The sequence below is a fragment of the Varanus komodoensis genome, unplaced genomic scaffold (assembly GCF_004798865.1).
Source record: "Varanus komodoensis strain SLA01 unplaced genomic scaffold, ASM479886v1 scaffold1, whole genome shotgun sequence".
Classification (NCBI taxonomy): Eukaryota; Metazoa; Chordata; class Lepidosauria; order Squamata; family Varanidae; genus Varanus; species Varanus komodoensis.
In genome coordinates, this window is record NW_025335268.1 from 38,289,943 (window position 1) to 38,315,866 (window position 25,924).

The 25,924-nt window shown below is 42.1% G+C and overlaps 1 protein-coding gene across 2 annotated transcripts in view; it reads right to left on the reverse strand.

Moving 5' to 3' along the window:
• Nucleotides 1–25,924, reverse strand: part of ESR1 (estrogen receptor 1) — a 200,651-nt gene that overhangs the window by 168,211 nt on the left and 6,516 nt on the right. The window contains exon 1 of one of the 2 annotated variants that reach the window (XM_044422677.1): nucleotides 8,805–8,890. The exons of the other annotated variant lie outside the window; for it this stretch is intronic. The gene's annotated coding sequence lies outside the window, so the exon portion shown is untranslated. Of the gene's footprint in view, nucleotides 1–8,804; nucleotides 8,891–25,924 lie in introns of those variants that run through there. 2 annotated transcript variants of the gene reach the window in all.

Genomic DNA, 25,924 nt, shown 5'->3' on the forward strand with positions numbered 1-25,924 from the left:
GAGGAGTTGGCATCCATTATTGGATGTTCAAGGAAGGCAGAAACCTTCATTGCTTCAAGTACGTGAGACACCAACAGAGCAAAGGGCAATGTGACAATACATCTGACATTTGTTAAATACCATCTCTATTTTTCATTTTTCTGCTGCTATATAAGTAGGATTATTATGAACCATTTGTCCTGACCCTTTTCATGTGCAAAATGATCTGCATTCCGTATCGTTCTTTCTCACGTCTGCAAAAGCAGGTCACCAATGTCCCTATTTCACAAATGAAGAACTGAAGCTGTGAGAAAGCAGATGTGTCATAGACGGAGTGTTCAGCAGAGAGGGTGACTTCTCATGTTCCACATCCACATTTAAAACTCTTCCCGTGATCTCATCCTTTGGCAGGAGGTTCACTAATTCACATATGCACTCACACCACCTACAGCTGCATATTACAACCCAGAGTACTCTATACTAATGCCCCCTAAAACATCCCCAATATTGTTTAAAGCAGTTTTACTCTACCGAATGCTCCTAATATTAAGATTTGCAAAGGCCACATCTGGCAGGAACAAACACACCTGGGAGGTTTCCAAGAGAATTTGATCCCTAGGTAGAAACAGGTATGTGTGGTTGGTTGCCACACTAGGTTGGTTATTCGGCAAATGGTCAGGAACACCCTGGGCACTTTCTGCCCTCTCTCTCCTTCCCTTCACACTTCCAAGGAACACCACAGGAGCAAGAAGTCCCCTCTCCCTGCCTGCCACATCATCTAGCTAATTTCAGCTCAGCATAGCTTTTTTGGCTGGCTATGCCAGAAGTGGTGTCCATGGGCACCACAACTGAAACCCTCCGTTTAGCTATACAACAGGCTCGCCATTGCCTGTGGCATTGCTTTGGCCATAGAAATATAAGCTTTCTGGTATCATATGCTCAGAACATATCGCAGAAAGTATTGTATGACAAGATGCGCCATTATAGTATTGACCCCTTCGATTACCTGCCAAATTTTTGACCTCTATCTTGGCAATACTGTCCAAAGTAATTCTTCTCTGAACTCTTGCACTGAATCATAGTTCTTATCTCATGCTTCTTTCTGAATCAGTATTACAGGTCCTATCAATATTCATTATTCTCAGAGTGGCACTGCTGGCCCACCACACAGGAGACAAAATCCAATCAATAAGAAAAGGAATTATATTCCCTGTTGGATTACACAACCACAAAAAAAAATAATTTCAAGAAAAATTTTCCTTTTGACAAGTCATGTGCACAAATTAAAAGTTAAAATGAAAAGCAAATAACTTATAATATCATAACTGCATAGTACCATGTGAAACAAAACTGAATTGTGTATCCTCTTTGTCTGGAGTTAGGGGAGGCTCTCATTTTTTAATGCATTCTTATAATAAGAGGTCATTTGGTAATTTTTAATCAAATGAACCTCCAAGTGCATTGGTTCTACCAACACATTTCATTTGGGTAATTAAGAGCACTTCTAAGGCTTCCAGAAGGGGTTTGGTGGAGCTATAAATTTCTGCAGATCTCTTCTGCAGTTCGACACAGAGTTATGGCTGCGGAGAAAATCCAGCTGAGGATCTTCCCCGCATCTCTCTTTCTCTCTCCCTCTCACAGAGAGAGAGAGAGAGAGAGAGAGAGAGAGAGAGGGAGGGAGGGAGGGAGGGAGGGAGGGATGTTGAGGAAAGCAGCTTCTCTTTTAAGGCCTTTGTTGTGACTTATTTCAGGGAAATTAGAAAGAGGGTGGTAGTCAAGAAGGAGAGAAGAGAAGACACATATTGGTTGTATCACCAGCATCTGCATTCCTAGCCCTGCTCCCAGGAAGGTAAGAGGGCTAGACAGGACTCTGAGCCTATGCGTAGAGAGTTATAAGTTTATAAGTTATATGCCTGACTGAGCAGAACTTAGACTGGAGCAAGATTGGAGCTCTCACTTACCATGGGACAATTTTTTCCAACTGTGCTCTAAAGTTCCCTGTACAGTGATAACTTTTGATCACTATCCTGTTTGGTCTACGGATCAGCTTTGTCCACCCTTCTGCTTCTGCTTCTGCTTCTGCTTCTGCTTCTGCTTCTTCTTCTTCATTGAAGAATCCTAGAAATGTCTTCTGTCTTGGTGAAGTTCTTCAGTTCCTGATTCCTTTGCAAAATCTACCACTTAATACTGAGAGGGGACTGGGGACCCAGCAATGAACTTGCTGAAATTTTTATTTAAAGATAAAAAGCACTGACTTGGCTATTTGTTTTGTCTACTTCATCAGACATGTGAGTCACTGGACGTGTCCAGGCTGATAGCCCCACCACATTTCATCTTACTTTTAGCTGGTAGTGTGTCTGAGCGAATATTGTTTTTACCTCTCATTGCGGAGGGAAAGAACTCAACACAGGTATGTCATTTTTGGCTCCAGCCTGGTCTCTCTCTAACACGTAGATTCACATTTAGGAAGTCAAATTTTGAATCTTTCCTGGTCCTCTCACACTGAGGATAAGGGCAAATTTATAAATATGTTTATAGCTTATGTCATTTTAGTAAGACCATGCATATTTTCCCAGTTCACAAATGATGTTAATATCAACCTACCATTCTGTCTTTTTAAAAAATCAAGGATACAGGCAAGTAGAAAAAGCTCAAAGAAGCACTATAGCAGGGATAGCAATTCAATGGCAGCTAGAGAGCACCTAAATGGCTACAGGATTGCCTGACTGTCAGCTGCCAAGGTGGAAGATCATTCCAACCTCACACCTGGGGATCAGTGCTTGGATTCTACTCCTTGCCTTGAGGACAGCACAGAAGGATCCAAAGCCTGCTGCTTCTCTGGGCTTGGAAGAGCAACTTCCAAGAAGGGCCTTGGGGAGCCGCAAGAGGAAGGGAGCAGACCAATGCCACCAAGGTATGACGGGCCTCATCCTTCCTCCCTACCCTTCGAAAGTGCCTCAATTAAGACAGCCAAAATCAGCCTCTATTACTGCTTTTCAGGGCAGAAGAAGCACAAGGGCAACCTTTCCCTGCCTGTTCCTTCTGCCCTCCAAGTCCAGAGAGTTACAGGAGTTTCCTAGGATTGTCCCACAAAGTATTATTTTTAATTGTGCCAAGCATTACTGTGGAAGACTGAAAGATGAGCGTTTGAAAATAAGCTTCATCCTTTTAGAAATGGCTTTTCCGTGTTATGCATATGGTCCCAGTGTGACAAGGAATGTACCGTAGGTGGGAAGGCTACCTAAGGAAATTAGCTGCTACCACAATAATAAAAGCAGATTTGTACAGTGTTAGTAACCTCCTGGTGATTTTGGATCTATATATAGTGGCGCTAGTGTAAGCACAAACACCTCTTTGAAATTCAGGACATAGTACATAGTACAGAGCTCTAGTACATAGCAGCCGTACTGTTTAATAGTACATAGCAACATGATACTGGAGCATTGCATAAGAAAGAAATCCGATTGTGTCCACAGAGTGAATTAGGAACAGAGCAGGGCTGAGTAAAGCTAACTGTTGGCCAGATCTGCTGTCCATATCCTTGCCTTTATAGAAAAAACACAGAAAAGCAATGGCTGTGTGAGAACAGAGGTTATACTTTATGTACTGTTCTCACGTACTTACTTGTATCCCCATTTCTTAAATAGAAAGATAATGTTGCATAAAGCCCAAAGCAACTAACTCAAATACAAATAGATTGGTTTCTTTGGAGGACAGGAACATGGCTTGGCACAAACCAAAGGTAAACATGCTGCAGAAGTTTCTGAGATTTATGATACTGTTGTAAGAGCCAAATTAATGTAATACATTATTTCTTCAGAAATACTGCACTGAGCCTCAAGACAAGCCCAAAACTATTCATCCCAGCCACTCCCATCACATTTCACATCAAAATGCTGCATCCAAGATCTCCTAAAAGCTGCAAAAATAAAATCCCAGCTGCTTGCTCTGTATTCAAGCCTAGTTTTGCACGAAATAGCAGTAAATGAGAACCATTTCATTTGCTCACTCAAGAACCTTTCTGAGCTCAGACATCTTTCTATCCTACTAAGGACCTCAGAGTTCCTGAACTGAAATTAAAGTGGCTTGATAAAAAATATTGTCCACCTGCAAGGGTCAGCTACATGCAAGAAAAACTCAGACAAGCAAAAGCACACACACTAGATCTCACTCACTGGTTACAAGCACAACATTGGCAGGAAGGAGGGGTGTCTCTGAAGCCCTGGCATTTCCATCCCTAAGAACCTCACTCTGCCTGCTCCCTAGAGGCTTTTGGAGAGCTGATGAGGGTGTCCTAGAGGGAGGGCACTTTCAGCTCTGATTGTGGAAAGGTCTCTCTCGTTTTCTCACTTTAGAAGAAGAATGCTGAAAACAGTGTTGTTTAGCAGATGTTTGAAAAAGGAGGTCTGCACAGGTGCAACCCAGAGTGTGGTTAAACACAAGAACTGGCTGCCTGCCTGCCTGCCTGCCTGCCTGCCTGCCTGGGGAAGGCTAGAAGCTGAACAACTTTATTCTGCTAGAAGTGCATAGGACTGCACACTCAGGGATTCCAAACCTTCCTCAACACCTGCTTTTACTATTGCTTTAATCCCACAGCATTTGCTTTTTTAAATTTCTGCCAATTTGGCTTCCATTGCTTTTTTTGCCTAGAACAGGGGAGCAGCCAATCTTAGATACAGACTGACACCGTATAGCACGCAGTTAAGCCTAAGGCAGTAAAGACAGTAATTCTATGCTCACGCAGAAGTAAGTCTCATTACATTGTGCCTATTGCGCTGTAAATCTGCAATCTGCTCCTCCACCCCAACCACATGGACATGTTGTGGTTTCGGCTTCAGGCTAGCATCATTCCTCCTCCCTATCCCTAATTTGCTAACATCCAGCCTGATAAGGAATTCTGGAACCTAGAGAAATGGCTCCAGTTTTTACAAAACAAAACCTTTTGTGAAAATGAAGTTGGTTCTAGTAAAGGTCTGATGATAGATAGATAGATAGATAGATAGATAATAAGTGTTTATTATTTAAGTACAATTAGGCTATTATTTATTTATTTATTTATTTATTTATACTTTTATATGCCGTCCTTTATGTATGACATCTCAGAATGGCTTACAGTCATTAAAATTAGAATACAATAAAATGTGTTTTTAAATGTGCAAACTGCCAAGAAGGCCTTTGAAATATGGGGTGGTATAGAAGTGCAATAAATAATAAATAATAAAAATAATAAATGTTCCATTGCAAAATTTGGAAAAGTGTGAATTTCAAAGGTAAACCAAGTTTCAGTCTGTTTCGTGGGATATGGCCACAAACACTTTAAAAACTGCTAGGATTGTTTTGTTTTGTTTTGTTTTGTTTTGTTTTGTTCATTTTATTTGTTCCTCATTGTAAGCCATCCCGAGGCATCAGTGGTGGACAGAGTAGAAGAGATTTAAATAACTAAAACTTCATCCACATGGACATTTTCCATAATCTCTGGCTGTGCCCCAGCCCCAGAATCAGCCCACTGTCAGCCCTGGTCCTGCCTGGCATCCTCCTGGGTCACTGCCCGTTCACCTGCTCATCCCAAGCTTACAAAGAGTGGCAAGACCAAAGGAGAGAAGCGGCCACTGCGGGAGAGAGGCCCCTGGCGCCACCTTACCGAGCCAAAGGCCAAGCCACCATCTAGCAAGCAGGTGAAAGGCTCCTTGTTATAAACACACCGCTAGGTGGCTAACCTTTAGGGTAAGAAAGCGAGCTCTGGCACCCATCGTTTGCTGTTCTTCACGTTGCTCCATATATAGGCCTAAGGGCTCATTCTTTTCCTATTTCCTGATTTAAAGCACAGCTTTATGTACAGCAGTGTGGGGGCTATTTTCATTTAGAAAAGAAGAGCGACACCATCAAGAAAGACACGGTCAATTATTGAGATTGGCATATGATACAATGCTTGGAAAAATGTCAATAGGTGATCAGCATCTCTCCTTCCTATTTTCTTTTGTGACTGCCTAGTCATAGGTAGGTGGACTTTAAGGAGAAGAGGAATGCTCCGGAATAATGATTCTGTCAGGCCTCTGGCTCACCACAGGATCGGTGCAGGTGGCTGACGGAGCAGTCAGTCGTGAGCTAACTCATTCTACACCCAAACAAAGTCCCTCAGCCGAGCCGGTGCTTTTAGGGCACATGCGACCCGGTTGGCTATTCGTATCACCTGATCCTGGAGCTGGGAGCCCTCACCAGTGGTGGGGTACAGCGGGGTTCAGTCCAACAGTCTCCTTAATTTGTTAGCACCGAGAGTAAAGGGCACCCCGTGCACGGAACACGGAATTCCTTCTCTATTTTTATATTCCTCACATTGACTTACACAGCTAAACTAATTTGGAAAGACACTGCACTAGCTCCTCAAAAGAAAATAAGTCTGCAGTGTTGCAATGCTGTCTCACGGCCAGTTTATTTTTGCCACCCAAGATAGACAAGCAAGGTTAGGTACACGCAAACATACATGCACACATACATACATACCAGTAGCTCTTCTTGGCTGTGGCTACTACTGTGAGGGGTTTTTTTAATTAACTCATACTGTTGCATTCTAGTTCTTACTGCCAGTAATTGATTCCTATTATTTGTTAATTATGATTGAAGTCAGTACAACCCTGTGAAAAAGTCAAGTCATTATCTAAACTTCAGAATTTGTATTAATAGCACACTAAACTGACTTTCCCTCAAAAACACATGAAAACCCAATATTATTCCTCAGATGGGAAAATTGGGTTGAAAAATAAGGATAAGCTCTCTGACAAATAGCCCTGTCCAGCTAATGACTCCTATGACAACACTTCATCTATAATGAGCAGCAGGCACTGCTGTCATATTGCAAACTTAAATAGACCATTCCCAAATTATACTGTGTTATAGTTGTATAACTGCTTATACAACCACTTGTGCAAGTGTAACTTGAGGTGGACTCTCCTCTCCCACAGTGGTTTGGAAGCAAATCTCCACTTGTGCAATGCCATTTGCTCTGACAAAACAACACAGTTGGATACTGTCCAGTGATTGGTCTATGTCAGACGGTCCCAGCCTTCCCCAGCCTAGTGCCCTCCAATGTCTCAGAGTGTGAGTCTCACCCTTCCCAGCCTGCATCCTCTCCCAGCTCTGAATCCTTTTAATGTGCAAGAATCTAACTTGTGCATAGAAGCAAATTGCAGTGAGCATGCCTGTTGTCATTTTTATCTACAAACCTGCAATCTCATCAAGTACAGAACTGAGTTTGTTTTACCAAACCTGTTTTTCATTGAAGCTTTGCTCAACCCTTTTATGGAATTGTCTTGTTCTTAAGAAGATAGCAACTGCCATAACAAAGGAAGATCTAGATCAGCACCCTTTGTCCATTGAGAGTCTCCCAGTACGCTGCAGCCTTTTCCACAGCCCTAAGGGCTGCGAAAAGCCTCTTTCTGCAAGGCAGCTCATCAGGGAAACTTTTCTGTTGGGGGTACCATTGACTAAGGCTTCCTGCATGGGGGAGAGATCAAGATACCATGTGGGCAGTGCAAAAGACAGTTGGCTGCGCCCTTCCTTTTCTGTACAGCTCTGCCATCCCTTATCTCTCTCTCTGTCCCACTCCCTCCTTCCCTGTCCACATGCGTTCAATAAAAGGAAAAGGGCAGGTCACTCTTCCAAGAAGTCTGAACTGATCACTTGCAGCAGACTTTTGAAGCAAGCCAAGGACCGCATGGAGTTAGGTTGAGGGCTGCAGGTTGACTTCCCCAGGATGTTCAAGGAAGCATCAAGAGAACACTTGTGGGTGACCACTGGGCCCATCTCATATCCACTGCCTCAGTACCACAGCACATAGGACAGGCTCACTAGGCAGAGATCTTGCACCCAGCTTTGTGCACCTCATTGATAAACTTGAACACTGGGCTGAAACCAACAGAATGAGAGTCAATAAGGACCAGTGCCAAGTCCTCCACCTAGGAAAAAGAAACCAAAGGCATCAATACAAGATGGGGAATACGTGGCTCAACAGAACTGAAAAAGATCTTGGAGTAATTGTGGGCAATAGGCTAAACATGAGCCAACAATGCGATGCAGCCGCCAAAAGGGCAAATGCTATTTTGGGATGCATTAACAGAAGTATTACTTCCAAATAACAAAAGTAGTGGCTCCTCTGAACTCCACACTAATCAGACCTCACCTGGAATACTGTGCCCAGTTCTGGGCACCAAGATTTAAGAAAGATACAGGTAAATCGGACAGGGTCTAGCAGAGGGCAACAAAAATGATTCTGGGTTTGGAAACAGTGGCCTATGAGAAGAGACTGAGAGAACTGGGCATGTTCAGCCTTGAGAAGACTGAGGGGGAACATGATACCACTCTAGAAGTAAACCAAAGGCTATCACAAAGAGGAAGGTCAAGATCTCTTCTTGCTGATGCCAGAGTGTAGGACACAGAATAATCAATTCGTGACAATCCAGGTTCAGGCTGGACTTCAGGAAAAGCTTCCTCACTGTCAGAGCAATATGACAGTGGAACCAGCTGCCCAGAGAGGTGGTGGGCTTTCCCACACTAGAGACATTCACAAAGAAACTGGACAGCCATCTGAGTGGGATGGTGCAACTTGGTGTCCTGCAACAGCAGGGGGTTGGACTAGATGGCCTTCCTGGCCCCTTCCAACTCTACTATTCTATGATTCTATGAAGCAGAAATGTATCTTTTTTCAGAATTACAGAGGAAGCACCATAGAACAATGATCGTCCACGGTGTAAATGTTTGCATTTCTTCAGTGTTCTGTTAATTTCCAGTCAAGTGGATTTTGTATGGGATTGGCCTATTTCATCACATACCTGCACAAATTGATTCCTGCTCCCAGGAGAAATCCAAAGGCTGATTCTGCAGGTGTATATATGGTTGGGTGGGTGCCTGTGCCCAAGAATCCCTAGAACCAAGCAAAATACAGCTGCTTTTCAACGTTTGGTATTTTTTGAAACATGAAAAATAAAGTATTATTACATCTGCACCTGAGATATAGATGAAGAGAAACATGGAAAGATACGTTGCTTTCGGTAGCAATGCCTCTTTTGAAACACAGTCACAGGATGCTTTGCCCTTTTGGCTCCTGGAAAGAATTGTCGTTGTCGCTGGAGCATAAAGAACTTTCTCTTGCAGCCTCTTCATCACCCTAAGCCAAGGATATTCCCTGTTCTGCCTTACATTTCTCTGCATCATTACTGAAGGAAAAAATGAAGTTGGAGCCACTGTAGAGGAAGGACGGGGATCCCATTGTATCCACAAAATAGTGCCCTAAGCCAACATAAATGGACACAGGATTGTATTATTTCTTTTACAATGTCCATTACTTGTGAACTATTTCATATGCAACTACATTGGCAGTAAATTAATACCCAGCTCCTAATACTGAAGATGGAACTCAAATACTTTGGCCACCTAATGAGAAGGAAGGACTCCCTGGAGAAGAGCCTAATGCTGGGAAAAATAGAAGGCAAAAGAAGAAGGGGACGGCAGAGGATGAGGTGGTTAGATGGAGTCACTGAAGCAGTTGGTGTGAGCTTAAGTGGACTCTGGGGGATGGTGGAGGACAGGAAGGCCTGGAGGAGTGTTGTCCATGGGGTCACGATGGGCTGGACACAACTTCGCAACTAGCAAGCAAGCAAAACTTTTATGCTGGCAAATCTATCAATAATATTACTTTAAATTGACTATTCTGACCATGCTGTTAAGTCCTCACATCTTCCTTTCACTGTAGCATATTTTAGGACTCAACCCTATGCATGCTCACACAAATAAGGGATGGCTACAACTCTATGCTGGCTGGGGATGCTGGGAGTTGTAGGCCTTTTTTCTGTCCAAACACACAAGTGATCGCACCTGTAATCATTTTGTTTTATTTGGCCTTTGTATAATAGAAATGTCAGAATGTCAAGGTATTGGTTTGAAAACTTAGACTATTTCACTTATATTTTTCTTTAAAGCAGTTTTGATTGGATTTGTTGAAATCAAGCTAACAAAATTATCAGGTATATAACATATTCTTCATAATTTGTAATATAATATTAACTCATTTTAAGTGCTCTTGGTTCTGCAGATCATTTAAATCTACTGAAACTGTGTGGTTTTTTTAGAAAGATTTGTTTTGTATGCAATTGACAGCCACCGCATTTAAGTGACAAAACTCTCCAGCCACAAATCTCTCTTCTACATGTCCATCAACACTACTCATTTCCAATATCCAACCTTAAATTGCATACTAGGTTTGAACACACCTGGCCTTAAATGTATCAGGGTATGTAATCCATTAGTGCTTCTGGGAAATGAACTGTTTAAATCTCCCTGGGCCAATATCCATTGGTTATGAACAGTAAACTCCTATTTGGCTTGGGACCTTCTCCCATACGAGCCTGCCTGGTTCTCAAGATCTTCTAGGGATGCCCTCCTTTCAAGTCCTTCACCCTTAGAGGTATGTGTGGTGATGTCCCAGAAGAGGCCTTTCAGTGGTGCAGCCAGGCTATGGGGCTTTGTCCCAAGGAAAACTGGCTTTGCTCCCTACCTGCTGTCTTCCCTCTGGTAAGCCAAGACCACTTTATTTATTATGTAACTGGGTTTAGTAGGTTGGGTGCTGTTTCTATTAATACGTTTCTGTAATGATTATGCTTACATTGTATAGTAATATATTGTTTTAATCAATTTTACTTTGTTCTGTAAACCATCTTCAGTGCCAAGTTTATGTAGAAAGGCAGAATACGTTTTTTTTAAGTACATATTTCTATACCAGCCATGCAATCCTATACTCAGAATTAAGCACCATTCAGTTCTGTAAGACTTACTCCCAGGTAAGCATGCATAAAACTGCAGCCTCACTAAGTTTGTTGCAATGAAGTCATTTTGTACCTAAGGATTTGTGAAATTTTGCTACAGTTCTTTGCAGCAGTGTGTGAGACCATGGCCACAACCCTGACCTTGTTGTGTCTCTTTTTAATTAGTTCTTCATGCTGTTTGATGTTTGTTGGTCTGGCAATTATTCTTCTTTGCAGTTGAGAGATTCCTATTTAAATAAAATATTTAAATGTTTTGGTTTTAGCTCATCACTTTCACTCGCCTTTGGCAAGGACGCAGACCATCCTATTTCGTGCTGGTCTGCCATCATCAAATTTGTGACCATCCCATGTACACGGTGCACAAGGACACACATCCCGTTCACTATCTGTTTCTCCACACATTACTGCTTCTCTCTGCAAGCCAGAGAAATCGCTCCAGGAACAAGAGATGACCACATGTATGGATAGGTTTAGGCATACGGTTGTAAAAAAGAAAGAAGCTCAAATATTTCAAAATGCAGAGTGCATAGAGGTTTAGGTTGCAAAATCGTGTAATACATTTTATGCAGCATTTGTTTTATTAAGGTGAATTTAAAGAAATACAAATTCTAAGCATGGGGGAAAGAAGATGGATCAAGTCATTGTCAAACCTGGTAAGACCTCAAAAGTGTTTATAGATAAGGCCTTAAGTCCTACAAAGTTATTATTTTATAATAAATCTGAACTTCTTAATTATTTGAACTTGCACAAATTTCCCAGGTGACTGAATGGATTATGCGATGCATTCCTGATTACTCAGATCTTTAATCTTAGTTCTAGCACACTGCTTCATGCGGAGCACAGCAGATGGGCAGGCGCCCACAGTCTTTGAGGGTCAGTGGGCACATCTGGAATTTTGAAAGGTGTCATGGAAGCGAGGGGTTTTACCCATTCAAAAAATGGCTGGCATGATGGGTCACAAATCCCTCATTTTCTAAAAGAAAAGTGCCTTCCCAAAAACCTAACTAAGCAATCAGAAGAGGCCATGCAGACCCTGAGCAGGTGCCTAGATGCTCTTCCACCCTATATGTGGACTAATACAGTGAGGGTGAATCCTGATAAAACAGAGGTCCTATGGGTGAAATACAAAGCCTGTGGATCCCATGGCTGGCAGGTCTGGGAAGTGGGGTGTTTATCTATGCTAGATGGCATTGCACTCCCTCCAAAGCAGCAGGTGCACCCTCTGAAGGTGCTTCTAAATCCAGCCTTTAATCCTTTAATTTTAAATTCATTTTAACATTGTGTTTTATGGTATTTGTATTGTATGTTACTGCTTTGTTTTATAAATTGTTGGAAACCACCCAGAAAGCTTAATCCATGGAGCAGTATAGAAATGAAATCAACAACCACCACCACCATCACCACCAAGGTGGACATTAAACCCCCAAACGCAAAAAGACTCCTTTGAATCAAAAAACAGACAGCACACTGCCTGGCAGTCTTTCACTTCCAAGTATGCTCCTTCCAACTAAAAAGAGTGACTTCCAAATTCTACATCAACTAAAATGAGAAGAGTCGGTCTGCCTGTGACTATCCAGAGAGGTAACTGCAGGCACATTGGAAGCCCCAGATCCTGGATTTAAATAAAACATCTGGGTTATTCTGACATGCAAATGGGATCAGTGCTCGTCCAAAGGATGAGTGTTTATAAGCCAGGATTGTCTCCTGTTGTTATAGAACAGCACAAGTTTTAGGCACTTTTGCAAGGCCTTGCTGTTCTTTGAAGTTCTTTGTCTAGCTAGCTAGACAAATTGGCAAAGGTCTGTCTGCTCTACTGGTTATTTCTGTTATTCTGTTTTGATGATTATTCCATTTTAAATATACCAGTGGATAATAATTGTTCTATAATTCTGTGCATTTAGGTATGAGCCCTAAATAAAGCATATTAGAAATATTTTGGACAGAAGGAAGAGAACTGGTATGGTAGATCTACATTCACTAGATTTAGAAAGATTAAAAATACAAAAGTTACATACAGATTGTTTCATCAATCATATTTGATTATTTCATGTTTGAATATCTGGTTTTTCTTTTAAAGCTCCAAATATGAAATTCCCAGAGACTTTTCTTGCTGTCACTTCATTTTTTTTAATGGCTCATGCATGAATTCCACTCAGATTGAATAATGAATATAATTATCTGTTTCAGTCTTTGGCTTTCATGACTTACTTGCCTACTGTGTCTGAGTTTAAAACACTGCTGTGCAGAATATGTATGATCAAACCACTCTCACAGTATTTATCTGGCTGCGTGGCTGCTTTTCATCGCTTCGGCTAGAGCTGCAGCCTAGATTAAAGCACTGGTACCCTGGCTGACCACTCGTTGGGCCATTACTTTGCCCGCGGTCTCCCGGTTTGCCTATGGGGGCCAGAGGATTCACTGGAGTCCATACTCTGAGACCCTGAGATCATGGAACAGGTACTGTGAAGGCTGAATCCTTGCCTGCCCTGCCTCCCTCATGGCTGGAGCAGGATACCGCCCGCGGGCTGCATCCCCTTAAATGCACCTCGGAGGGGAGGAAAGGGGGCATGCTGGGGGGCAGAGAGGGGAGGAGGATGGGGCCAAGGACTCATGTCAGTACCCATCAGTGCAACTGGCCAACTAGGTGGCCAGTGGTGCGGTGCAGGAGCGGAGGTCATCACTGCTCTGTGCTTCTTTTGGGGCACAGGATGCACACAAGCATCTGAGTTTGGAGGGTCACTGACACCGAGGGTGGAAACAATAGGACGGCTCTCTAAACATACACCCAGCAACCGATGTGGTTGTTCTTCTTTTTTATCATAGAGTAACCACAGGACCCTGATCTGAATCAAGATACTAACAGGAGAGTACGGAGAAGTTTAAGATCTAGACAGGGGCTGCTGTTCCTGTTCTAGAATAACAATGAAAAGACACAGCTGCTGGGCAAACATTCGAAGTAGGGCCTGTTTTGGCCCTTCTTAGAATGTTTTTAAAACTCCAGCTGGTTTATGATGTTCATATTGTGGTTTGTTGCCTACACGAATACTTTTTCTTGTATGCTAAGCCTATTCCAGCCCTCGATTATCTGCAACCCATTCAGTTTTCATCCTTGGGACTGTAGTTCATGTAGTAGTTTTGTAGAGTGACATGGGTCTGCTGTAAAGAAACTCTCTTTTCTTCTCATGAAACTTTGGCTTGTTTTGTTCTTATTTTCAAAAGTGGTGACCGAAATATTCCCTGCCAAGAAGTGGGGTTGGAATTTGCTGAGACTTTTTCCAGGCCACCCTTGTACATATAAAAGATTTTGGCCATGGTCAATTTAGTAACCTCCTGCTTGGTTTATTGCAGGCAATGAGCTTGACATGGAGTCAGCCAGCTTTAAAGATAGTTCAGAAGCTGCTCTTTGTGCAGAATGATGCCGTTTCCTTCCCGAGAGGGACAAATGGCAGGCAGCACGCGACTCCCTTTCTAGCTCTAATGCAACAGCTGCCTATCTGAAGCCTCAGGCCCCTCTGCCTGCTATAGGTATTGCAAGGACACATGAAACATGTTTTTAAAGGGCCTTCTTCCTGACCAAATTGTTCTCTGAGGGCACAAATGCTGGGGCTCCTGACATCATCCCGCACCCAGCCCCTTGCAGCTAGACTGGAAAGGAGTGCAGGGACTGGCCCTCGCAGGACCTCAGTCCTGTAGAAGCCACGAAGGCACACTGGGCAGCAGGAAGGGGCACGTGCTTATGCCATATCCAGCCTCCTCCAGCCTCCACCCCTCCCTCTCCGTGATGCTTCATCTAGAGCCAAAAACTTCCACCTAGATAAAAATGCAGGTTTAATTTGCCAGTCTCACTGTGAGGCAGTGCCATTAGCGAATGGTTGAGCAAAGAGGCCATTTTAAAAAATGAGATATATTCTTTCTCTCTCTCCCTCTTGTGCATGTGTGTGCAATATCCATATTTATATAATTATTATTAGATATTATTGGAAAAGGTAAATGTAAAGGTTTCCCCTTGACGTTACGTCCAGTCATGCCTGACTCTAGGGGGCGGTGCTCATCTCTGTTTCCTAGCCGAGGGAGCCAGCGTTTGTCCGCAGACAGTCTCCGTGGTCACGCAGCCGGCATGACTAAACACCGAGGTGCATGGAACGCTGTTACCTTCCCGCCGGAGTGGTACCTTTTTATCTACTTGCATGTGCATGCTTTCAGACTGCAAGGTTGGCAGGAGCTGGGATGTAGCAATGGGAACTCACTCCGTTGTGCAGATTCGAACCGGCAACCTTTCAATCATCCAGCCCAGCAGCACAGCGGTTTAAACCACTGCGCCACCTGCAGTCCCATATATTATTGTATTACTATCCAATTATGCTATCTATCCAGTTTTTCAAGAAGTCCTGTTCCTGCGGTCTGATTCCCAGCGCTTTGTATAAGGCATTTTAATGGAGAATGGGTTATTTCTAAAGAGTTCCTTTAAGGATGCCAAGAAACATTTTTAACTTACTGTAATACAAAGCACTTAATAAAGCAGTAGTGCGACGGATGTCTTTTAATAATGTGATTTAAATAAATTTGGCAGTTACATATATATCCAGGGTTCCAAAGTAATAACTGTGTCCATCATATGCCAGTTACCACAGTCGACATCTGCTGCAGTCTGTGCTTTTAATACATAAGAATGCAAAAAGAGCCATGCAAGGTCAGACTAAAGGCCTGCCTAGTCCAGCATTCTGCTTCCAAAGCGGCAATCCAGAGGCTTATGGGAAATCCATAGGAAGCTCATCAGTATATGAGCTTCCCAAAAAGTGATCCGCATGGCAGTGCCGCCCCTGATGCTGGAGCATCATGACTAGTTGCCACTGCTAGTCTCATCACCCAGCCATTCACCTAATAGCCTACTAAAGCAACCCAGGTCGATGACCGCCGGAAAACTCCTTAGTACAATCCTGTGATCTGTCATAAGGGTCTTCCCTTTCTCTGGCTGAAGCGTGCCAGCCCTCTGGTTGGGGAATGCCTTCCCTGTGTGCTTTTCTCACTGACGGGAAGCTCACACAAGGCAAAGCTGCCTCCACTGAGAAGATAGTTGGAGGAACACTCCAGTCCCCTGGGTCAGGGCTGCTTCACCTGTATCATGTTCTCCCCAGTGGGGAGGTCCCCAGCTTCACACCATTGCCATGGGGCAGGAGGCAGTGTTCGAAAGACTTGGCTGGCACTGGGAGGCGCCAGCACCGGCAGAGCCCTTCACGGCCCACATTCGAGCTTCGCTCACCAACCTGATGCTAGAATATCTTGATGTCAGATAACAGCTGGGATTCCCCTGCACACTCCCCACCTGTGGCGCATCTTTGACATCAGATCCTTTCTGCAGCCCTCTGCACCACCCCCGTGCTGTCCCAAATGAGAAACGCAAGAGGCTGCAAAACTTGCCACTGCCTCGTTTCCTTATTCCTGTGAGTGGAGCGCACCAATGGAACATGAGTGAGCAGGGGTCCCAACCGCATGTCACCCCCAGGCTCATTCTGTGCAGCCCTCCGACCTGCTTGTTTCCTGCTGCCACCCTCAAGGCATTTCTGCTCAGGCCCACATTGTTCCTCTTGCCTCAGCCAGCAGCATCTACTGCTGTTTTTCCTGTTCCTTTCTTACAAAAACACAATAGCAAGATTGTTTCTTCTGGTCTCCATGGTTCCTTCTGACAGCTGCCTCTTGGTCTTATACTAGTATTTTGGCCATTCTGGGTGCTTGGCTACCAGCAGAGCTCAGGTACCTGTAGGACTCAGCTTTTTCATTCCCCTCTCCAAGCATTACCATGTTGAAGGCTGTATGTGCGTGTGAGGAAGATGAAGCAGCTGTGTGGATGGCGTATGTCACTGATTGTCAAGGCAACAAGTTTTGATTTTTTTTCCTTTGGCATTAGGTGAGAACAATGATGCTATAGCCACTGTGGATCTGCTAATGTTGATCAAGGGGGATAGTTTCCAACTTCCGAATTATAGAAGAATTGTGTGCACTGCAGAATTTGAAACTGCAGAAAACATTCTTGAAGGTGTGTGAATCAGTGGAAAATTTTGGTCTGAGTTGGGATAAATTGAAAAGTATCACAACTGACAGGGCAAGAAATATGGGGGAAGTAAAAACTGGTGTAGCTGCAAGAATCAATGAAGAGATATCGAAATTAAACAGTACACTTCCCATGCAATTACACTTCATCATCCATCAGGAAGCCTTGTGATTCTTCAGTGAGAAAGTGTGATGTGTATTGTTATATCCAGCATTAATTACATCAGGCATCATGGTCATATTTATCCTCAGTTTCAAAATTTTCTCTCCAAGATAGATGCAAATATGATTTATTATATCGTGCAAGTGGCTTAGCAGTGGCTTAGCAGAAGCAAAGTCCTCAAACATTTTTTTCAGTCTTCATCCTTCTCAAGGAGTAAGGGAAAAGTCAAAAAGTACTTTCTGACCATGGATGGATTTTTTATTTGGTTTTGTTAACTGATATCACAGAGCAATTGAACACAGTTGGGGGGGAAAGGAAAGCTTGTATGTGACATGCATTCTGGATGGAAAGCTGTCGAAGAAAAAACTAAACATTTTTGTGAAGGAAGTTAGTGAAAGTAACTTTTCAAACTTCTCTAGCAATGAACTAAAATTTGAGACGGACGGGAATTTACAATTCAGTGCTGAAACACACATCAAAGCACTGAACCTATTGCACGTGGAACTCCAGAACAGAGTCACTGATTGCCATAAGCATGCAAAAGAAATACAGTAAGAATGTTTCCGAATTCATTTGAAGTAGCACCAGAAGATGCAAGTAATATTTTCAGATGGAACTAATTGATTTACAAACTGGTGATAACCTCAGAGACGTTTACAAAGAAAATAGTCTGTTAGATTGCTATTGTGGCCTACCTGATATATCTATCAACCTACAGAAATTTGCTGCAGGCGTCTTCACATAAATCTGCAAAAAAAACTTTTCCCAAGATGAAAATGTGAAATCCAACTGTAGATCAAGACATGCAGATGAACATGTATATGACATTTTAAGGGTGTCTGTCACAAACTGTGACTTGGACATTAATATCTTGGCTAGCAGAAAACAGCCACAAAAATCACACTGACTAGGTAAGCATGTATAGCTAGATAAAAGGATTCCACAGTCAATTTTTGTTCCAAAATGGATTGCATTCAAGTTAACATTTCTTCTTTGACCTCTGCATGTTATCTTTTGTTCCAAACTGGTAGGTTAATAATTTCATTACATTTTGATTTAAGATGCAGCCCCCATGTCCCAGAAGGTTGGGGACCACTACTAGTGAGGATTCAGAACAGTCATATCAACTCCTATTGAGCAAGACATCTCTTGTTTACAAAAAAGAAAAAAGGCTTCAGGTGGCAAGTTCACCACATTTTAATTGCATTTAAGCATATTCCACTCAAACTCAGTTTGCACTTCCCCAAATAATCTTACATTGTTGACTAGACTAAGAATTGCATGTGCTCAAGGCTATGTGGACTTTGCACAGAAGCCAAGTCAAAAGTCTGAGGTAAAATAACTCAGTTTCTGTACCAAATATCTTTAAATATGCAGCCTCCATGATCTATCACATGCGTACAGTAGCTACATATTTTTTGTTTCTGTGTCTTTGACAATTTAACCAGAGGTTGGCCATATACTTTCTCACATATATTCATAGGCATAGGAAGAAAAACTTGTTTTCTTTGAAAACAAAAGCTACATTTTCAGAATGCTTAATTCTGCGCTTTTGCGTTTGCACCCAGAGGACCTAATAGCATCCCGGGAAAAGCACCCAGTAATTACCCAGGACCAGGGCGGGGGTATAATCTGCTCATAGTTGCTTACAACATGCTTATCCGCTACAGCCGAGAGTCTGACGTGGTACGACAATGGATCTCTTAATCAGCCAGCCCACCTGCTGGCCAATTCGCTACCCAGTTGACATGCTCTGCAGTTCCAATGGAGGCAGAAGCATGGAATGATCATGCACAGGTGTGTGTTGTTTTACATGTTTTCCTGCTCCCCTGGGAATGGTACAAGCATGCCAGACCCCTAGTTGGATTCCTGTCTTACAGCTTCACCCCCAGAGACCCCAGCAAAAAGCTCTTGCATTATCTGTTCCAGCTTTGGAATTAAGGAAAACGTACGTGTATTTTAAGGCTAATAGATCATTGTGACATGTTCTGGGGTGGGGTGGGGTGAGGCGGACCCCACAACATTACCGTGGGAAAATCTAACTATGGTAATTTCCAATTTCACAAAGACTGGTTGGGTATGTACCCAAAGGCAAAGAGATGTGAAGAAAAAAGAAAGAAGCCAAACTTGTCCTATGTAATGCAGCTTTTTACTTAGCATATTCATACTTGCTGTATGCAAATGCTTATAACGTTTATCTCTGATTTATCTGAACGACATAAAAGTTATAACATTACCAGACCTGCTGGAATCACTTCTACAGAACTTATTAATGTCTTAAGTTAAATGTGCCAATAATTTAATTAAGGGGTAGTCTTGCATTCAGTTGGGAATAATTGTGTCTGAATAAGTAATAATACTTTTAAGATTGCAACTATATGTGCAATTGGTTAAGACCAGACCATGTGATCTTTTTTCCAGTCACTTCCTCTCTCAGGGAAGTGCAGTGGGGGGAGGGGGCAGTTACAGAACATTTTGGGAAGTGGCAGTTGTCAAATTATTGGAATAGGTACAGAAAAAATGCAGAAACGGGCATTTCTGTAGAAATAATTCATCACATGAAATGCATTCCTTTGCGGGGGGGGGGTTAACTTTTTTTAAGGATCAACCACGTTGGAATATACCGGAGAAACTCCATAAATAAAAGTGACATTAGAAAAACACAGTCTAAAGAAGCATTTTAATTATTCCTTTGGGCACCATGAATTGTGCTTAGCATGCTGAAAATAAGAGCAATACAGAGGTGAGCACAAAGAGCAAAACGTGTAAAGGCTGAGCTATTTTGACTTACTTTTCTCCCAGAAAGATGTTTCTATTACTCCCGTTGTCTGTAATAGGCTGAGAGGGTCACGTGAAACCATGAGAACTAAAATAGAAAAGCTTCAGCAGAGGGAGACTGAAGCAGCAGAATGCCGAGGAGGGAAATGAACTTTAAAACGTACAAGACCCATGAGCTATGTTGCCCTTCCAAATATTAAATGGAGTAGAGTTCAGTTCCTGTGCAATGAAATATGGGCATCCAAATCCAGTATGTCAAACTGCACTTAGCCACTGCCCTTGAGCAATTCATCTGTTAATTGGAGTGATAGGGTTCGTTTTTCTTACAATGCAGGCTTATTGGAGCTGCCCTATTGGGGGCTTTTATGAGGCCTTCACCAACTTGCTCCACTAAGCTCAACAATGTTCCCTTTAGCAGAGCTGGGCTGAAAAGCACCCTCGGTTCATGACGTGTGTAGGGAGGCATCAGCTGAAGATTTTTTAATATGTATCACAGCTCACAAGCATGGGTACTGAAACTGGAGGTGATTGCTCTGACAATTTCCTGTAATTAGAAGTTGTTTGTTGAAATGTGATGCCCATTTCTCAGTTAGAAGCTGTTAGGTCTCAGTCTTGCTGAAAGGAATGGTTTCAAGGCTTCCCTTTTAAGTCAACAGTGACTGAGAGCATCTTCTATATAGCTGTTGCGCACCCTGCCTCCCCTTCATATTCTTATAATGCAATGCTCTGCATCAGGAGAGGGGCCATAAAATGTGGGCCATCAAACGCTGTCGGACTGGAACTGTGGCTTTGCTGGCTGAGGCTGCTGGAAGTTGCTGTCCAACAATACCTGGCAGACCGTTCCCCACTCATCCTATGCATGTTTACAAATGTGTGTAGGGTTGCATTCTTAAATTCAACCATTTGCTGTAGATTTAAAAGTCATTTTAAAACATGAAATAAGAGAAAATCTAAAGAATCACAAGCTGCACGTTTCTGCCATCCAAACAAAATAAATTCATATAGATACTAGGTTATCGCCACATTAATTTCAAGGCTGTTTCTTAATTAGAGAATGTTTAAAAAATCAGCTTATCTCCACTGAATTTGCAAAGGTGCTACTAAATAAGTTATTAACATCCCAGAGTAGATGAATGCCCTTCTCCTAGTATAGATTTCTACCACTGATTCATCAGTTTAAAGCCACTGCTTATTCACATTTCTTGCTGAACTGGATCGTTGCATTCTCAAATTTCTGAAATGCAAATTATCACCTTTATCAATTTGTCCTTTTAATATAGATAAAAGTAAGCAAAAGAAGCATTCAAATATGATAACAATCTCAACTTCAAGCAAGTGAGCTCACTGTTTCCATGAACTATAAAACATAAAAAGTAATACGCACAGTGCTGTCTTTGACTACATTTGACTTTTTCAAATAAAAGAATCTTGTAAATTTAATACTTTGGCTGATACAATATATAAGCTTCAACAATATATAAGCTTCAATTCTTAGCAAAATGAAACTATTTATACAGTGTACAATCCAACCAAAGATTAGTACTTTTTATTGATTTTAGTGGGAGTGATGAAGGCCACAGCATTTAACATTTACCTGAGAGTAGCTCCCACTCAACTCAAAGGAATTTACTTCTGAGTTAACAGGTTGCTTAACTCTGCAATTGAAAGCAAAGTAATTGACTACTCTACTAACACACCTTTTAGAGAGTAAATCCTACAGGAAACAGTGAGAATCACTTTTCCATAAATATGCAGAGCAGTTTAGGGCTGCAATCCTATATGCAGTAAGTCTTATTTCTGAATAGACAAACATAGGATTGCACTGTTAAATTTTGGCTAGATTGTGGTCTTTGGGTTGAATCCCAACTTACTCATTCCTAGACTAGGCTGATGAAACGTGACTACATTTGGATGTAACCTGCAGTATCGATATGGTAAAGAAATGTTTAGATAACCAGTAGTAGAAACAAAGCAAGAAAAATCACCTCCAGTACCTTTCCCACAGAAACATTGCACCATGTGAATAAAAGCCTAGTTTTTATGGGTTAAATCCAACATAAGGCAGGCGGTTTCTATTCATGCATGGGAATCCTTTTTTTGCATGCATCCTAGATCTGCTCTGGAAGGTTCTCCCTATCCTCCAGAGCAGATATGATGATTGCCAGGAACTGCGGGAGAGAAGGAACATCCATTTCCCAAGTGGTTTCTGTGCTGCTGACAAATAGCCAGCCCTGGACCCAGCCCCATATTAGTGCAGCAGCATGATGGCTGCATTCACATGGTCTAGTCTCATGCGCTTTGTTAGAAAACACTCGGATCATCGTCGATCAGACTATGAACTGACCCTAAATATTGCTCTCTTAAACCTGTTTGTTCCCATTTTCTGCTTCTGACAACCAGGAAATGCTTTGCCATTTGCTACTTCTGATATGTAGAAGTCTTGCCAAGGAATCATTGTAGGGCAGTCCCCTATTTGAAGAGCTGCCAGGGGATATCCTCTGTTCTGGAAGTGTCCTTTATGTAAGGACCATCAGAAGGAAGACCCGAGCTTTGAATTGCTCATCGGAAGCCCCTGGACACCAGACTGAACGTAGCACACAGTCTTCCATTTGAGGAAGAATAATAATGGATTTTAATTGAAATTTTAATTATTATTTCTAAATATTCATCTATTCATATACACTAGCAGACATACATGCTAGCTTAGGGTTAGGTTAGGGGACATGCTTTTTCTCTCCTTTAGTAATTCTTAAGTGACCATTCAGTGCTGTCTGGTCATAGGTGAGGTAGATAACAGGCCATGCTAAAGTAAAAAGAGAAGCTCTACTTCAGAAAAAGGAGTGCTGATGTTTTCATTTGGAGTGAAAGTTTTCTCTGCAGTTCTTTCTGTTCTTGGAAGAGGAATAGACAGGGAAAGAAAATTACTTCAGGTGAATGCCCGGCTATGAAGGTAGTACAGATATGAGATATTTGGATTCTGAGACCCTGGGCTATACTTCCTGGAAGATGGGCTGCTGTCAAGGGATGGTTCTACCTTACAAGGACTGGAAAGAATGTGCTGATTTCAGCAAAGCTTTTGACAAAATGCTCCATGATATCCAGATGAGCAAACTAGCTGAATGTGGGCTAGGTAGAACAACTATCAGGTGGATCCATAGTTGGCTACAAAATCAGACTCAAAAAGTGCTCCTCAATGGCACCTTCTCAAACTGGGTAGAGATAACAAGTGAGATACCACAGGGTTCAGTGCTCTTCAACATTTTTATTATTGCTGTGGATGAAGAAATGCCAAGAACAATTACCAAATTTGTAAATGATACAAAACTGGGCAGAATAGCTAATACGCTGGAAGAAGATCTTGAGAGGCTGGTACGCTGGGCTGAAAACAACACAATTAAATTCAGTAGAGACAAATGTCAAGTCCTCCACTTAGGAACAAGAAACCGAATACCTCATTACAAGATGGAGGATAGTTGGTGCAACAATACTGCAAATGAGAAGGGTCTTGGAACTGTTATAGATTACAAGCTGAATATGAGCCAATAATGTGATGTGGCTTCAGGAAGGGCAAATGCTACTTTAGGCATCATTGATAGAAGTATGACTTCCAAATCACATGAAATACTAGTTCCCCTCTACTCAGCACTGGTTAGGCCTCATCTGGAGCACTGTGTTGAGTTCAGGGCCCCACAGTTTAAGAAAGATGCAGACAAGCTGGAAAGGGTTCAGAGGAGGGCACCATGGATGATCCAGGGATTGGAAACAAAGGCCTGTGAGGAGAGGTTGAAAGAACTGGGCTTGTTTAGCCTAGAGAAGAGAAGACCAAGGGGAGATAGGATAGCACTCTAAAAGTACTTGAAAGGCTGCCACAAAGAGGAAGTCCAAGCTCTTCTCAGTCATCCCAGAGTGCAGGACATGGAATAAGGAGCTCAAGCTACAGGAAGCCAGGTTTCAGCTGAAACATCAAGAAGAAATTCCTGACTGTTAGAACAGGGCGGCAATGGAACCAATTACCCAGGGAGGTTGTGGGCTCTCAGAATGCAACTGGATACCCACCTGAATGACTTAACTTGAGCTGGGGTTTGGACCTGATAGCCCTCTGTCCCCAACTCTATTATTCTATGAATCTATGAGATTGAGGAATTCTAAGATATTTATCTGTCCAAAACAGTAGAACACCAAGCTGTCAAGCTCTTCCACTTTGTTTATTTATTCTGTCCTTATCTATTCTAACCTTATCAGCTTCCCTTATTGATAGGATATAATTATTTTCTCATTGCAAGGAACAACAAGAACAAAAACATATTTACTAAAAAGCAGTAAAATGTCTAGTATGACAACACTAGAAATTCCCCGCAGATAATTCTTTAATTCTTATAACTTGACACAAGCCAAGAATACTATCTCCAGGCTATTAAAAATGAACTATCTGTAGCAACAGATTCAAACGGAAGTGTACTGTGGAGTAGAAGTGCATTAAAGAGATTAATACGGTTTAACTTTGTTTGCTGCATATCTAAACATTGATTTACAATATAAATATAATGGGCACAACCCAACTGTCATTCAGTGAAAGTAGATTTCACACCAAAATGTTAACCTATGTACTAACCCTACTTAAAGCCCTACTTAAAAGTACTCAAACTTTGGCTGGATTGTGCCCATTATATTTATATAATGTATAAATTTTCAAAACTGTGAGACCCCCAGAAATATATAAATTATACAAATAAATAGCCTATGGAGGAAAATATGCATTTTGGACTGCTTTTTAATTTTTCATATTTTTCTATGATTTAATTTGCATAAAAGTACAGAAATTAAAAGCCATGTGGAATCTGCCAGTTGTATTCTTAGGAATTAAAACTATTCTAAGTCCACTGCAACTTCGTCAACATCCCTACTTCCAAAGTATGTCAACAGCAAAATACTATCTATTCACACTCAGAAAAATGTCACTAAGTTCAAATGAATTCAGTAATGGGACTTTCCTCTAGCTAAGTATATAGGCCTGCAGCCACAGAGTTCCTGAGAATCCTGCATCCAGGCCTTTGCTTCAGCAAAGGAGGCAGGTATGTGCTTCCATGTTCACACCTTTGTGCATGTAGAGCTGCCCCCTCCATTGAAATAAACGGACCATCCCGAATGGGAGGAGGCAATCTGCATGCAGATCGAAAATCTATGAGGGTTAGAGCAATAAAATCTGTTCTTCACAACAGCATAGAATTACCACAAACAAATTCTACTAGGATTTATTTAACACTGTCCTCTAATGAAGGCCTTTGAAAAAAAGTCAATAATTGTATGCCTATTATATTATTTTTTATTATTATTCTTACAGTCACATCCTATGAGTTTCCCCTTCTCTTGCAAGGAGTGAGTGGTAACATACATGGCCGCCCTCCTCTACATTTTATCCTCTGGCTGAGAGTCAGTGAGGGGCCCAAAGTCACCCACTGAGCTTCACGGGCAGTAAATCAACATGAAGAAATGAGGATGAGAACTTGGATCTCCTAAGTCTCAGGAGGACATTCTACCCACTATAGCAAACTGGCTCTAGTTACCTAAAATACCTGAACTTAAAATATTTATACTGCAGGAACTGTTTGCCTAAAATTACCTCTAAATTTGCTTCCTTTGCCTGTAAGATTGATTGTGAGGCAAACAGGGCTCCACACAATGAATGTAATTGGTATTTCAAATAATGAGGGAGCACCAGGATAACACCCTCAGCCTCTTCATTTTGTCTCTGATGTCCACCTTTCAGGTGTGGATGTTTGCTATGAAGAAGCCTATATATAGTGCTAGTTTCAAGGGCAGGCATGGGCAGAGACTCCTATGGATGGCTTTATCCAAAGGGGATACCATTCTAATGGCAGAAACTAAAGGAACTAAAGAGCCTCTTGATGAGGGTGAAAGAGGAGAATGCAAAAGTTGGCTTTTTAAGATTAAGAAAACTAAGATCATGGCATCCAGCCCTATCACTTCCAGGCAAATAGAGGGGGAAGAAATGAAAGTAGTGACAAATTTTATTTTTTTGGTCTCCAATATCACCACGGTGACTGCAGCCAAGAAATTAAAAGACACTTGCTCCTTGGGAGGAAAGCTATGGCAAATCTAGACAGCATACTAAAAAGCAGAG